The sequence below is a fragment of the Arachis stenosperma genome, chromosome 9 (assembly GCF_014773155.1).
Source record: "Arachis stenosperma cultivar V10309 chromosome 9, arast.V10309.gnm1.PFL2, whole genome shotgun sequence".
NCBI classification, from domain to species: Eukaryota; Viridiplantae; Streptophyta; class Magnoliopsida; order Fabales; family Fabaceae; genus Arachis; species Arachis stenosperma.
The window spans coordinates 1,128,022-1,137,927 of record NC_080385.1 but is presented as its reverse complement, the minus strand read 5'-3'; the positions used below and the strand labels follow the sequence as shown (position 1 = coordinate 1,137,927).

The following is a 9,906-nucleotide window of genomic DNA, read 5'->3' as shown; positions in this document are numbered from 1 at the left end:
ACGACGGTGCGATGGTAGCCTTTCACGCACAACGAACGCAATCGCACTACTCACTGCGTCGCCGATGATAGCACCGTCTTCTTCCCTTTGACCGGAGCTTCGTCGCCTTCTTTCTTCGTTCTTTGAGTGGTTAAAGAATAGAGAGTGACTGAGTGAAGCTGTAAATGGAAGGAGATGAAGCTCCACTAAATACTAAACGACGTCGTATTTGAGCCAAGGACTTATAATAATCAAAACGGCATCGTTTTAATGTCATTGTTAGCAACTTAACGATCCACGTGGCCAAAGGTTAACAGAATCTATTAATCCATTGACAAAAGGACCATCGCGATTGATTTTGAATTATTCGAGAACTATTTTGATTAAAAAAATCATTTATGGACAATTTTAAAGAATGACTTATCTTTCAAGAACCAATTTAACTATTAACTCTAATATTTTTTTATATAAAATGACTACAATTCTGTCCAAAATACCCACATTCAAAATTGCTAATTCCAAGTTTACCCTTTACCAAATTAAATTAGGGTTCAATTATCTACTTATCCCATTTGCACATATTCTCGGTTTAGGAAACCATCATATTCTCAGCTGGAGCCGCTACTCCGTCGCCCGCGCCAGGACCATCACCTCGTTGTTGCCATGGTAGCCACCGTGAGTTGGGTGAGTTGCCGTCGCAGGTTGGAGTTAGTAGCCACTCATCTTCTCCCATCGCAGAACGCACGACCAGCACGACATTGGCGTTTGTAAGCTAGGTGAGTCGCCGTTTAGCCAACACAGGACCAGCATCTTCTTTTCCACTGTGTTCTCATCTTCTCTTCTTTTGCCAATGCAGGACCATCTGAAGATAGGTCCTCTAGCCGCCGCCAAGACAACCACCTCCTCGTTATCGTTAGCTTGCAAAAGAAGAGAAGATGAACAAGTTTTGTTTTGGTTTATGGAAGGGAACAAGTTTTTTTTAAAAAAAAATTTAAAGAAAAAGAAAAAAAATAGTACGAATATTTTTTTTATTATCAAAATTTTTCAACTTTTGTATACTAGATTAAAGAGAGAATTCTTTAATTAATACTAAATTTCTTACAAAGTTTATTGAAAGGATTCAATAATGTTTTGAAAGGACAAGATAGCAGAAAGTGAAATCTACCTATAATATTGGATCACAGTATTGGACTTCTAAAGTAATAGTATTATACAATAATTATTATTTGCTTAATGTTTTTGACTAATGTTATCTCTATCTATCTGTTGTATTAAACTCTTTTGGACTTCCTTAAAAAAAAAAACTTAAGGACAAGATAGCTGAGTTTTAATTTGGTTTGTCTAAATTTATCTCTTTTATTTTAAAATTATGTTTAGTTCGTTTGTAAATAATGTGTCTTAACTCACACAAATTTAATATATGTATATAAAAAAATGTTATAATTGTTTGTGAGATTTTGTTTTATTAAATACGTTGGATGTTAGAAGTTGCCGTTGCTAATAAGTAAGATTTGGAATTTTATATTTTGAATTTTAAATATGAAATTGACCTACATACAAAAATAAATTTAGATAGAAGCTAATATAATTTTGTTTGAAAATTTAGGACCAAGAGTCTAAAATAGACTTGACACAAATGGACACTATCAATTCCTAATTTGATGAGCACCAACAAGCTGCTGAATTTTTTTAATAATATTGTGCATAAGATTTGAATTTTTATGAGTTACACTATGTCTGTATAAAGAGACAAAGTTCAAAATAAAAAATTCTAAAGTCCAACTCTTTACATACTTACACCTCATAAATATTAAAAGAAATCATCCCGCGTGTCAAAAGATCCATCTCTATTAAGTCAAATCTTCCGGCTTCAATTTTCTTTCACATTCTATACGATTTCTATCTGGTTTACGGGATATTTTCCCATAGTCGTCGTTTACCCATAATGATCCTCAACTATTTTTTATAATAAAATATTCTTCTCTTCTTCCCTGGATGATTTTACTTCAATGGCCAACTACCAAAACAATGTGATTATTCTCTATCCTTATAACCTCAGCTGCTCTAGCTGGACCACAGTACATATCACCATATGTAATAAAATAAAATAAAATTTAATATCATAAAAATAAAAAATAAATTTTATATAAATATTATACTTTCAGGTCTTAAACCATTAAATTCAAGTGTAGTAATGATGTCAGCAACAACTGGTTGAGTCTCCAATGTGTCCATATACTTCTTACATAATGAAAAGTGCGAAATTTATATTCAGGCTGTATAAATAAATACAACATATAAGAATTAAAAAAAATAAAAAAACATATTACCAATTAAACTCAATTTATTTTACTATAATGAATAGAAAATTCTATTAAATTAATAATTATATCTCATTAAATTATATCTTTTTATTGATTGTATTTAGTTGTTTTCTGCCTACAAATGGACAGCTTCTTTTATTTACACATCCATATTGTCCAACGTCCAATAAAGAGCATGACGTGCACTTAATGCAAAACCCCGCATCTCATCAAGTGGACCAAGAGAAAATCCACATACCAACTCCGGAACCGAAACTCTCTTTACTTTCTCATATTCTTAATCTTCATCCCTCAAAAAATTGTTAATCATGTCTTGTGGAGAGATGGTGATTTTTTCTTGATCATTGAGTTTATTTCTTAGATTAAAAGTAGCCTCTATAAGACCAGTAACCGACATAGCCCAACAAATAACTAAATTTAAAAAATTATTTAGCATTCAATAAATTATTTATTGATTTCTCATTAAATTATTTATTGAATGCTAAATAATTTTTTTTCGATATTTGTTGGGCTATAGCGATTGCTGGTCTTATAAAGGTTACTTTTAATCTAAGAGATAAACTCAATTAGCAAGAAGAAATCATCATCTGTCCACAAAACATGATTAACAATTTTTTTAGAAATGAAGAATATGAGAAAATAAGGAGAGCTCAAGTTCGGGAGTTGGTCTATGAATTCCCTCTTGGTCCACTTGATGAGAAAGGGGGTTTTGCATTGAGTGTTAGTCATGCTCTCTATTGAACGTTGGACAATGGATGTGTAACCGAAAGAATCTGTCCATTTGTACGCAACCAAATATAATCAATAGAAAGATATAATTTAATGAGATATTATTATTAATTTAATAAAATTTTTTATCCACTATGGTAAAATAAATTGAATTTAACTGGTAATATGTTTTTTACTTTTTTTTCTTTTTTTTTTTAATTCTTATATGTTATATTTATTTATATAACCTGAATATAAGTTTCACATTGGTGACTCAACCAATTATTGACATCATTGCTACATCTGAATTAATGGTTTAAAACCTGTAAGTATAATATTTATATAAAATTTATTTCGTATTTTTATGATACTAAATTTTATTTTATTTTATTACATAGGTTGTTATGTACCGTGGTCCAACTAGAGCAGCTGAATTGAATAGAGAATAACCACATTGTTTTGGTAGTTGGCCGTGAAAGTAAAATCATCCACGGAAGACAGGAAGAATATTTTATTATAAAAAATAGTTGGGAATCATCATGGGAAGACGGCGGCTATGAGAAAATATCCCGTAAACCGTATAGAATGTGAAAGAAAATTGATGCTGAAAGATTTGACTTAATAGAGATAGATCTTTTGACAAGCGGGATTATTCTTTTTAATGTTTACCAGGTTTAAGTATGCAAAGAATTGGGCTTTAGAATTTTTCATTTTGAATCCTGCCTCTTTATATAGACATAGTGTAACTCATAAAAATTCATTTGTGTCAAATCCTACCATGTTTGTCTTGTTAGTGCTTATCAAATTAGGAATGGATAGTATCCATTTGTGTCAAATCCATTTTAAGCTTTTGGTCTTAAATTTTCAAATAAAATGATATTAGCTTCTATCTAATGTTAATCTTGTATGTAGTCAATTTCATACCTACAATTCAAAATATAAAATTTCAAACCTTACTTATTGGCAACGGCAACTTCTAACATCCAACATATTTAATAAAACAAAATCTCATAAACAATTATGACATAACATTTTCTTATATACATATATTAAATTTGCGTGAGTTAAGACACATTATATACAAACGAACTAAACACAATTCTAAAACAAAAGAGATAAGTTTAGATAAACTAACCTGAAACTCAGCAATCTTGTCCTTCAGTTTTTTTCAAGGAACTGCAAAAAAATTTAATACAACAGATAGAGATAACATTAGTTAAACATTAAGCAAATAATAATTATTCTATAATACTATTATTTTAGAAGTCCAATAATGTGATCCAATATTATAGTTAGATTTCACTTTCTGCTATCTTGTCCTTTCAAAACATTATTGAATCCTTTCAATAAACCTTGCAAGAAATGTAGTATTACTTAAACTATTTTCTCTTTAATCTAGTATACAAAAGTTGAAAAATTTTGATAATAAAAAAATACTCATACTACCTTTTTCTTTTTCTTTAAATTTTAAAAAAAAAAACTTGTTCCCTTCCATAAACCAATCATAAACCAAAACAAAGCTAACCTAAAACAGAATCACAAAGAAGGCCACTTCATTTCTGTTTAGAAGTATATACACCTAAATAAACAATTTTCTAGCCTAATAAGAACAAATGTCCAGTCCTCAAATCTACGTGATTACAAAATGTAGTATTTTTGGAATTCTACAAAATGTAGTCCAAGCAGGGATGATCTCGCAGATTCAATTCATAGAATACACAAATAATGCAAAAGTAATTCAATTCGCAGATTTCTACGGCTAGATAAATACCAGCAGGGATGATTTCAATACCACAAATTGCAGTATAACCATCGTCTCAAAGTTATGAAAGTAAAAAAATTATACAAAAATCTCAAGACTTCAATTCATAGATTAAAATTTAACACTACTTATCTATGAAAAATTGAATATTGAATGAACAAATCAGTTATACATTATGCAATCACGACACAAATTAAGATCAGGGCGACTAACCAAGGTCACGGTGGCAAGCTAACGATAACGAGGTGGTTGTCTTGGCGGCGGCTAGAGGACCTATCTTCATATGGTCCTGCATTGGCAAAAGAAGAGAAGATGAGAATACAGTGGAAAAGAATATGCTGGTCCGGTGTTGGCTAAACGACGACTCACCCAACTTACAAACACTACGACAGCGACGCTGATGTCGTGCTCGACGTACTAGTCCTGCGTTCTGCGATGGGAGAAGATGAGCAGATGAGTGGCTAATAACTTTGTAACACCCTCATTATCAGAACGTCATGCTATCAGCTGCGCTACTCTGATAACTTGGATATTACGACGACTCTAAACATATTTAATACTAAAATAGGAGTCTGTTTAAAACTTAAACCATATTTTTTTCAATCAGGCTCAATATCTTACTTCAAAATCATTCTTGGCCCATTTACCTTTAAATAACAACCGTATTCAATTCACATCTTGCCAAGAATCACTTTTCAAAACGGAGCCACTTTCCACGTCTTTCCAACACTTCCAAACAATCTCAAAACCATGCCAAATTCAAAATCATCTTTTGAAAGACTCAAAATCATTTATTTCTAAACTAAGATTTGGTCATAAAATTCCTCAGCGGAGTCTCAAAACTTCAGGGGAGAATAACCTAACTTATTCTTAAATGCATTGAAAACCTCTGAAACCTTAACTTCTTGATTTAAATAAATAAAATTGAATTTAAACCAAAACCAAGTAATGTGTCCAATTATTCCGAACCAATTTCAAAACCAACTTACTTAGACCAAAACCAAGTCATTTAAACCAAAAACCAATTTCAGTTTCATTCTTAAATCTGTTTCCAAGGGCTCGAAAATTGTTTCAGTTTTACTAAGTCAAAGTTCTAGATAATACTTCAAACTTTTCCTAAAATGTCGTAAAGTGAAATTAGTTAATCGAACACCATTAAGACTCCTTCAAATTTGCTTATTTAATCAATTCCAAAACTTGATTCTTTTCATCCCTAAATTTACTTTAAAACATAATTCTTTTCTAAAATAGTTTACATTCAAAATATAACAATTTTCCTTAATAAAAGGGTTCAATCTAATTCTTTTATCGGTAATACAGTTCAAAGCATGATCCGTTCCTTCTTAAAATACCGTTTCAAATAAAGTCTCGGATTTTATAGAAATTTCGACAGCATCTCCTGTAAAACTTGGACTTTGCCACCCTTTCCGGGTCCCAACTAGACCAATCCTCAACTCTTTCCAATAGCCTCAAAACCAAAACAGTTTCCAACAAAACAAAACTCAAACTTTCAGATTATCAAAATCATTTCAACTCAACCAATCCGGAAATCTCCAATTTATCAAAAGTAGACATTATTTAAATTAAGCAGGCCACCATATTCATTCAAGACAAAATCAGACAATTCATAAGACTTGCATAACCACCAAAAATGCATTTCAAACAGCATATCTATTTATAACCATTTCCAATTTAAAATAAATCAGTTTGTATAAAAAGCTCCTACCTCAACTTGTCGAACACATAAACCAAACGAGTCACAGGAATCCTCTCTCTCAACCCGAAATCACCGACAACCGCAACCTCAGCTCTAAGCCACCTTCGCAGCAACCACAACAACTCTAATCGCAACATATAACAATCAGGACTCGACTCCACGTTACCAAAACACATATTCTTTAACCAAACACAAACGAATACTAACGAGAGGCTTTTCAAAACATAGATTACTTACCGAACTAGCGAAACGAAGCAGTCGCGAACCCGAGCACGACACGCAGGCATCGATACACAACCCTGCGACAGATAACGCCACAACACCTCAGCCTAAATTATCAGAACAGCGACAAAAGGCTTCTCGAACCAAAACGCTTACCAAGACAGAGGGAGAATGGCTGAAACGAAACAGCGGTGGTCTCCGAGCCGGCTCGTCAGTAGCCCGGCAGCCACCTCAAGCGGCAGCGGCGACGAATTCCGATCACGACAACTGAAACCAACATGCAGTGACTATAGTATTCTCGGAATTGAAAAGGACAGAGGCTAATAACAAGACCCTTACCGGCAGAAATTTCCGGCGATGGCAGAAACAGCCAGAAGCTCCGGCGGTGGTCCCGGAAGTCACAGAACCAGTCCCGGCAGTCAGAATCACAGAGACGCAGCTTCCTACTCCGACAGCGACCTCTGCGGCGGCCTGAACCCTTTTCCGGCGGCGGTTTAGGCTTACCATCATCAGCGGCAGCAGCGAGCTCAGATGGTGGCAGCAGCGTGAGGCGACTGCGTCTTCTCCCCACCAGCGGCAACCCTCGGAGGCGACGCACGGAACTCCTCCAGCTGCAACGACGGTGGAGCTTCTTCTCAGTCCGTGGCTCGCAGCTCACGGTTCCCCTCTCAACGGCGTTCTTCCCCTCCCTTTCGTGGTTCTGCTCCTGACGGCGGCGACGCGCGTGAATGACGGCGCAGGCAAGACGCGGCGGACGGTGGCGGGAGCACGGCCTCCTCTTCCTTCTCTCTCAGATCTCCCCTCTGGTCGCGACGCTGACCCCGATCCTCTCTCTTCCTTCGACTCGACCTGACGGCGGACTCCAAGGCGGTGGCAGGAACCTCGAAGGCGTGCGGTCTCCCCAGCGACGGCAGTGGGACGCCGGTGAAGACGGACCGGACGACGGCTGGATGACGGCGCGGGTGAAGCTCCCTCTCTTCCCCTCAGCTCTCTCAGAAGCCCTCCTCCCCTGGCCGGCGCGTTTCTTCCCCCTCCTCTCCGTTTTTCTGTTTCGGCTTCTTTCCTTTCATGGAGAAGAGAAAGGAAACCTTTCATGGAAAAGAGAAAGGAAACCGTATGTGTTTGCTGCTGATTTTTTGGTTTGGGGGGGAGGGATTTCGGCTGCTGCTGGGTGTGGGGAAAAAGGGAACCGGGTCATTGGGGGTTTCAGGGTTAGGGTTTTATTTTAAAAAATTAGGGTTAGGGGCATTTTAGTAATTTCAAATAAAATAGGAACAATATGATAATTGAAACCCAAACTAAGTCCAACACTAATTATATATAGAAAATACTATTTATTCTTCAATTTTACAAATTATTATCAATAAGATTCAAATCTAAAAATATTAAATAGTATAATTAATTTTTCTATTTTTCAAAACAGTAGTATTAATATTTAAAATATTATTTATTTATTCCAATAATTGTAAAATTGGATAATAATCATAACTCATCTCAAATTCAATAAATCAAAACTTGCTTTAATTATCTTTAATAAAATAATTTTGTGAAATTAAGACTATAAATAACTATATGATTTGAGACTTGATCATAATAAGACTTTTCAAAAGTTCTAAGTCTTACACAAAATAGAATATACAAATGGACCAAACCTAAGGGAAAGATCATACCAATACCAAGATAACAGAATCAGAACTAACAGCAGCTTCAGCAGTCCCGCGGCAACACTAGCGTCAATATTCAACCTAATTGTAACAGAAAATAGGATAATATTAGAGTAAACGTGGAAGTAGAACAAGTTTAAGGAAGGGAAGGACAAAATAGAGGCGGCAAAGATACCTCTATCAGTGACTAACGGCAGCGTAGAGTTCAGTGGTGGTCACGGCGGCATCCGACGAGCCCAGCGACGGCAATAGCAGCGATGGTGGCCTTCGTCATCCTCCTTCGTGTTTCCCTCTATTTTGTTCTGCTTCTCCTGGCGACCCAGTTGACTACGGGGACAAACCCCAGCCGTGGCACAATCTGCGGCGACAGCGAGGCGTGGTGCAGTGGTGGTGGGCGTTCTCTGCGGCGACGATAACAGAACTGGCTTCTCCTTTCCCGCGCGCATGCTTTCCCGTCGGTCTCTCTCTCTTTTTGCACACTCTCTTATGCTTCGCCCATGGCTGACGGCGGCGCGGCGAGGACGACGACGACTGGGTGGCGCGACCCACTCCTCCTCGCGGCTCTCTATTTCTCTTCGTCGCTGACTTGCGATGGCGGCTCGTGGGGGATCGACAGCAACGACGACTCCCTATAAACGGCGATGCAGCACGGCGGCGAGGAACTGGCGCAGTGGCAGGGCGCGGACAGCTTCCCCTTCTCTTCTTCTCCTTCTCCTCGGCGGTCCTCCTCTTCGCTTCTTTCTTTCTTTCTTCTTCTTCTTCTTCTTTTTTTTTTTTTCTGAAGCTATGGGTGTTGGATTCTGAAGCTGTGGGTGTTAGGTTATTTTGGGGAAAGGGGTATGGCGGCTAGGGTTAAGGAAATTAGGGTTAGGGTTGTGTTTTGGGGATTTAGAGTTTTGATTTGGGAGTTATGATTTTGTGATAAAACTCAGAATTTTTTGATTAATCTAAAATCTAATTAAATATCTAAAATTATTCTAAAATATTATTTATCGTATTAAAATATTAATTGATTTGAAATCAAATACTTTAATTGAAATTATAAGGTAATATAATTAATTTTCTTTATTTATAAAAATATTAGTATTAAATTCCGAAATCTCAATTACTTAAACCAAGCTATATAAAATTCTTATTATTTTATATTTGCTAAACTTTATTATTCAAGTATAGAAAATAATTCGATAATTATAAAATCAGATAAAACCTCAAATTACTTTAAACTCAATTAATCAAGATTTGCTTTAATTTATCTTTAATAAAATAATTTATGAGGTTAAGATACTTAATGAATAAATAAATCAAAATTTGCTCTTAATATGATTTTTCTGAAATTTATGGGTCTTACAAACTTCAGCGTGCGACGGCAACTCACCCAACTCACGGTGGCTACTATGGCAACAACAAGGTGGTGGTCCTGGCGCGGATGACAGAGTAGCGGCTCTAGCCAAGAAGATGATGATTTCCTAAATCGAGAAGATGAGCAAATGAGATAAGTAGATAACTGAACCCTAATTTGATTTGGCAAAG

At 35.9% G+C, this 9,906-nt stretch overlaps 1 long non-coding RNA gene across 2 annotated transcripts; it reads right to left on the bottom strand.

Annotated features, from left to right (window-relative positions):
- Positions 1 to 464: 464 nt before the first annotated feature.
- LOC130951316 (uncharacterized) lies at positions 465 to 7,892 on the bottom strand. Of its 2 annotated transcripts, XR_009073920.1 has the most exons (8): positions 7,052 to 7,892; positions 6,869 to 6,979; positions 6,728 to 6,789; positions 6,500 to 6,614; positions 5,143 to 5,203; positions 4,987 to 5,062; positions 4,147 to 4,187; positions 465 to 3,076 (listed from the first exon to the last, which is right to left on the bottom strand). It is a non-coding gene; the product is annotated as an uncharacterized LOC130951316 (long non-coding RNA). The 2 variants fall into 2 exon arrangements; XR_009073919.1 differs by having other exon boundaries at positions 465 to 4,187.
- Between the last annotated feature and the right edge of the window lie 2,014 nt (positions 7,893 to 9,906).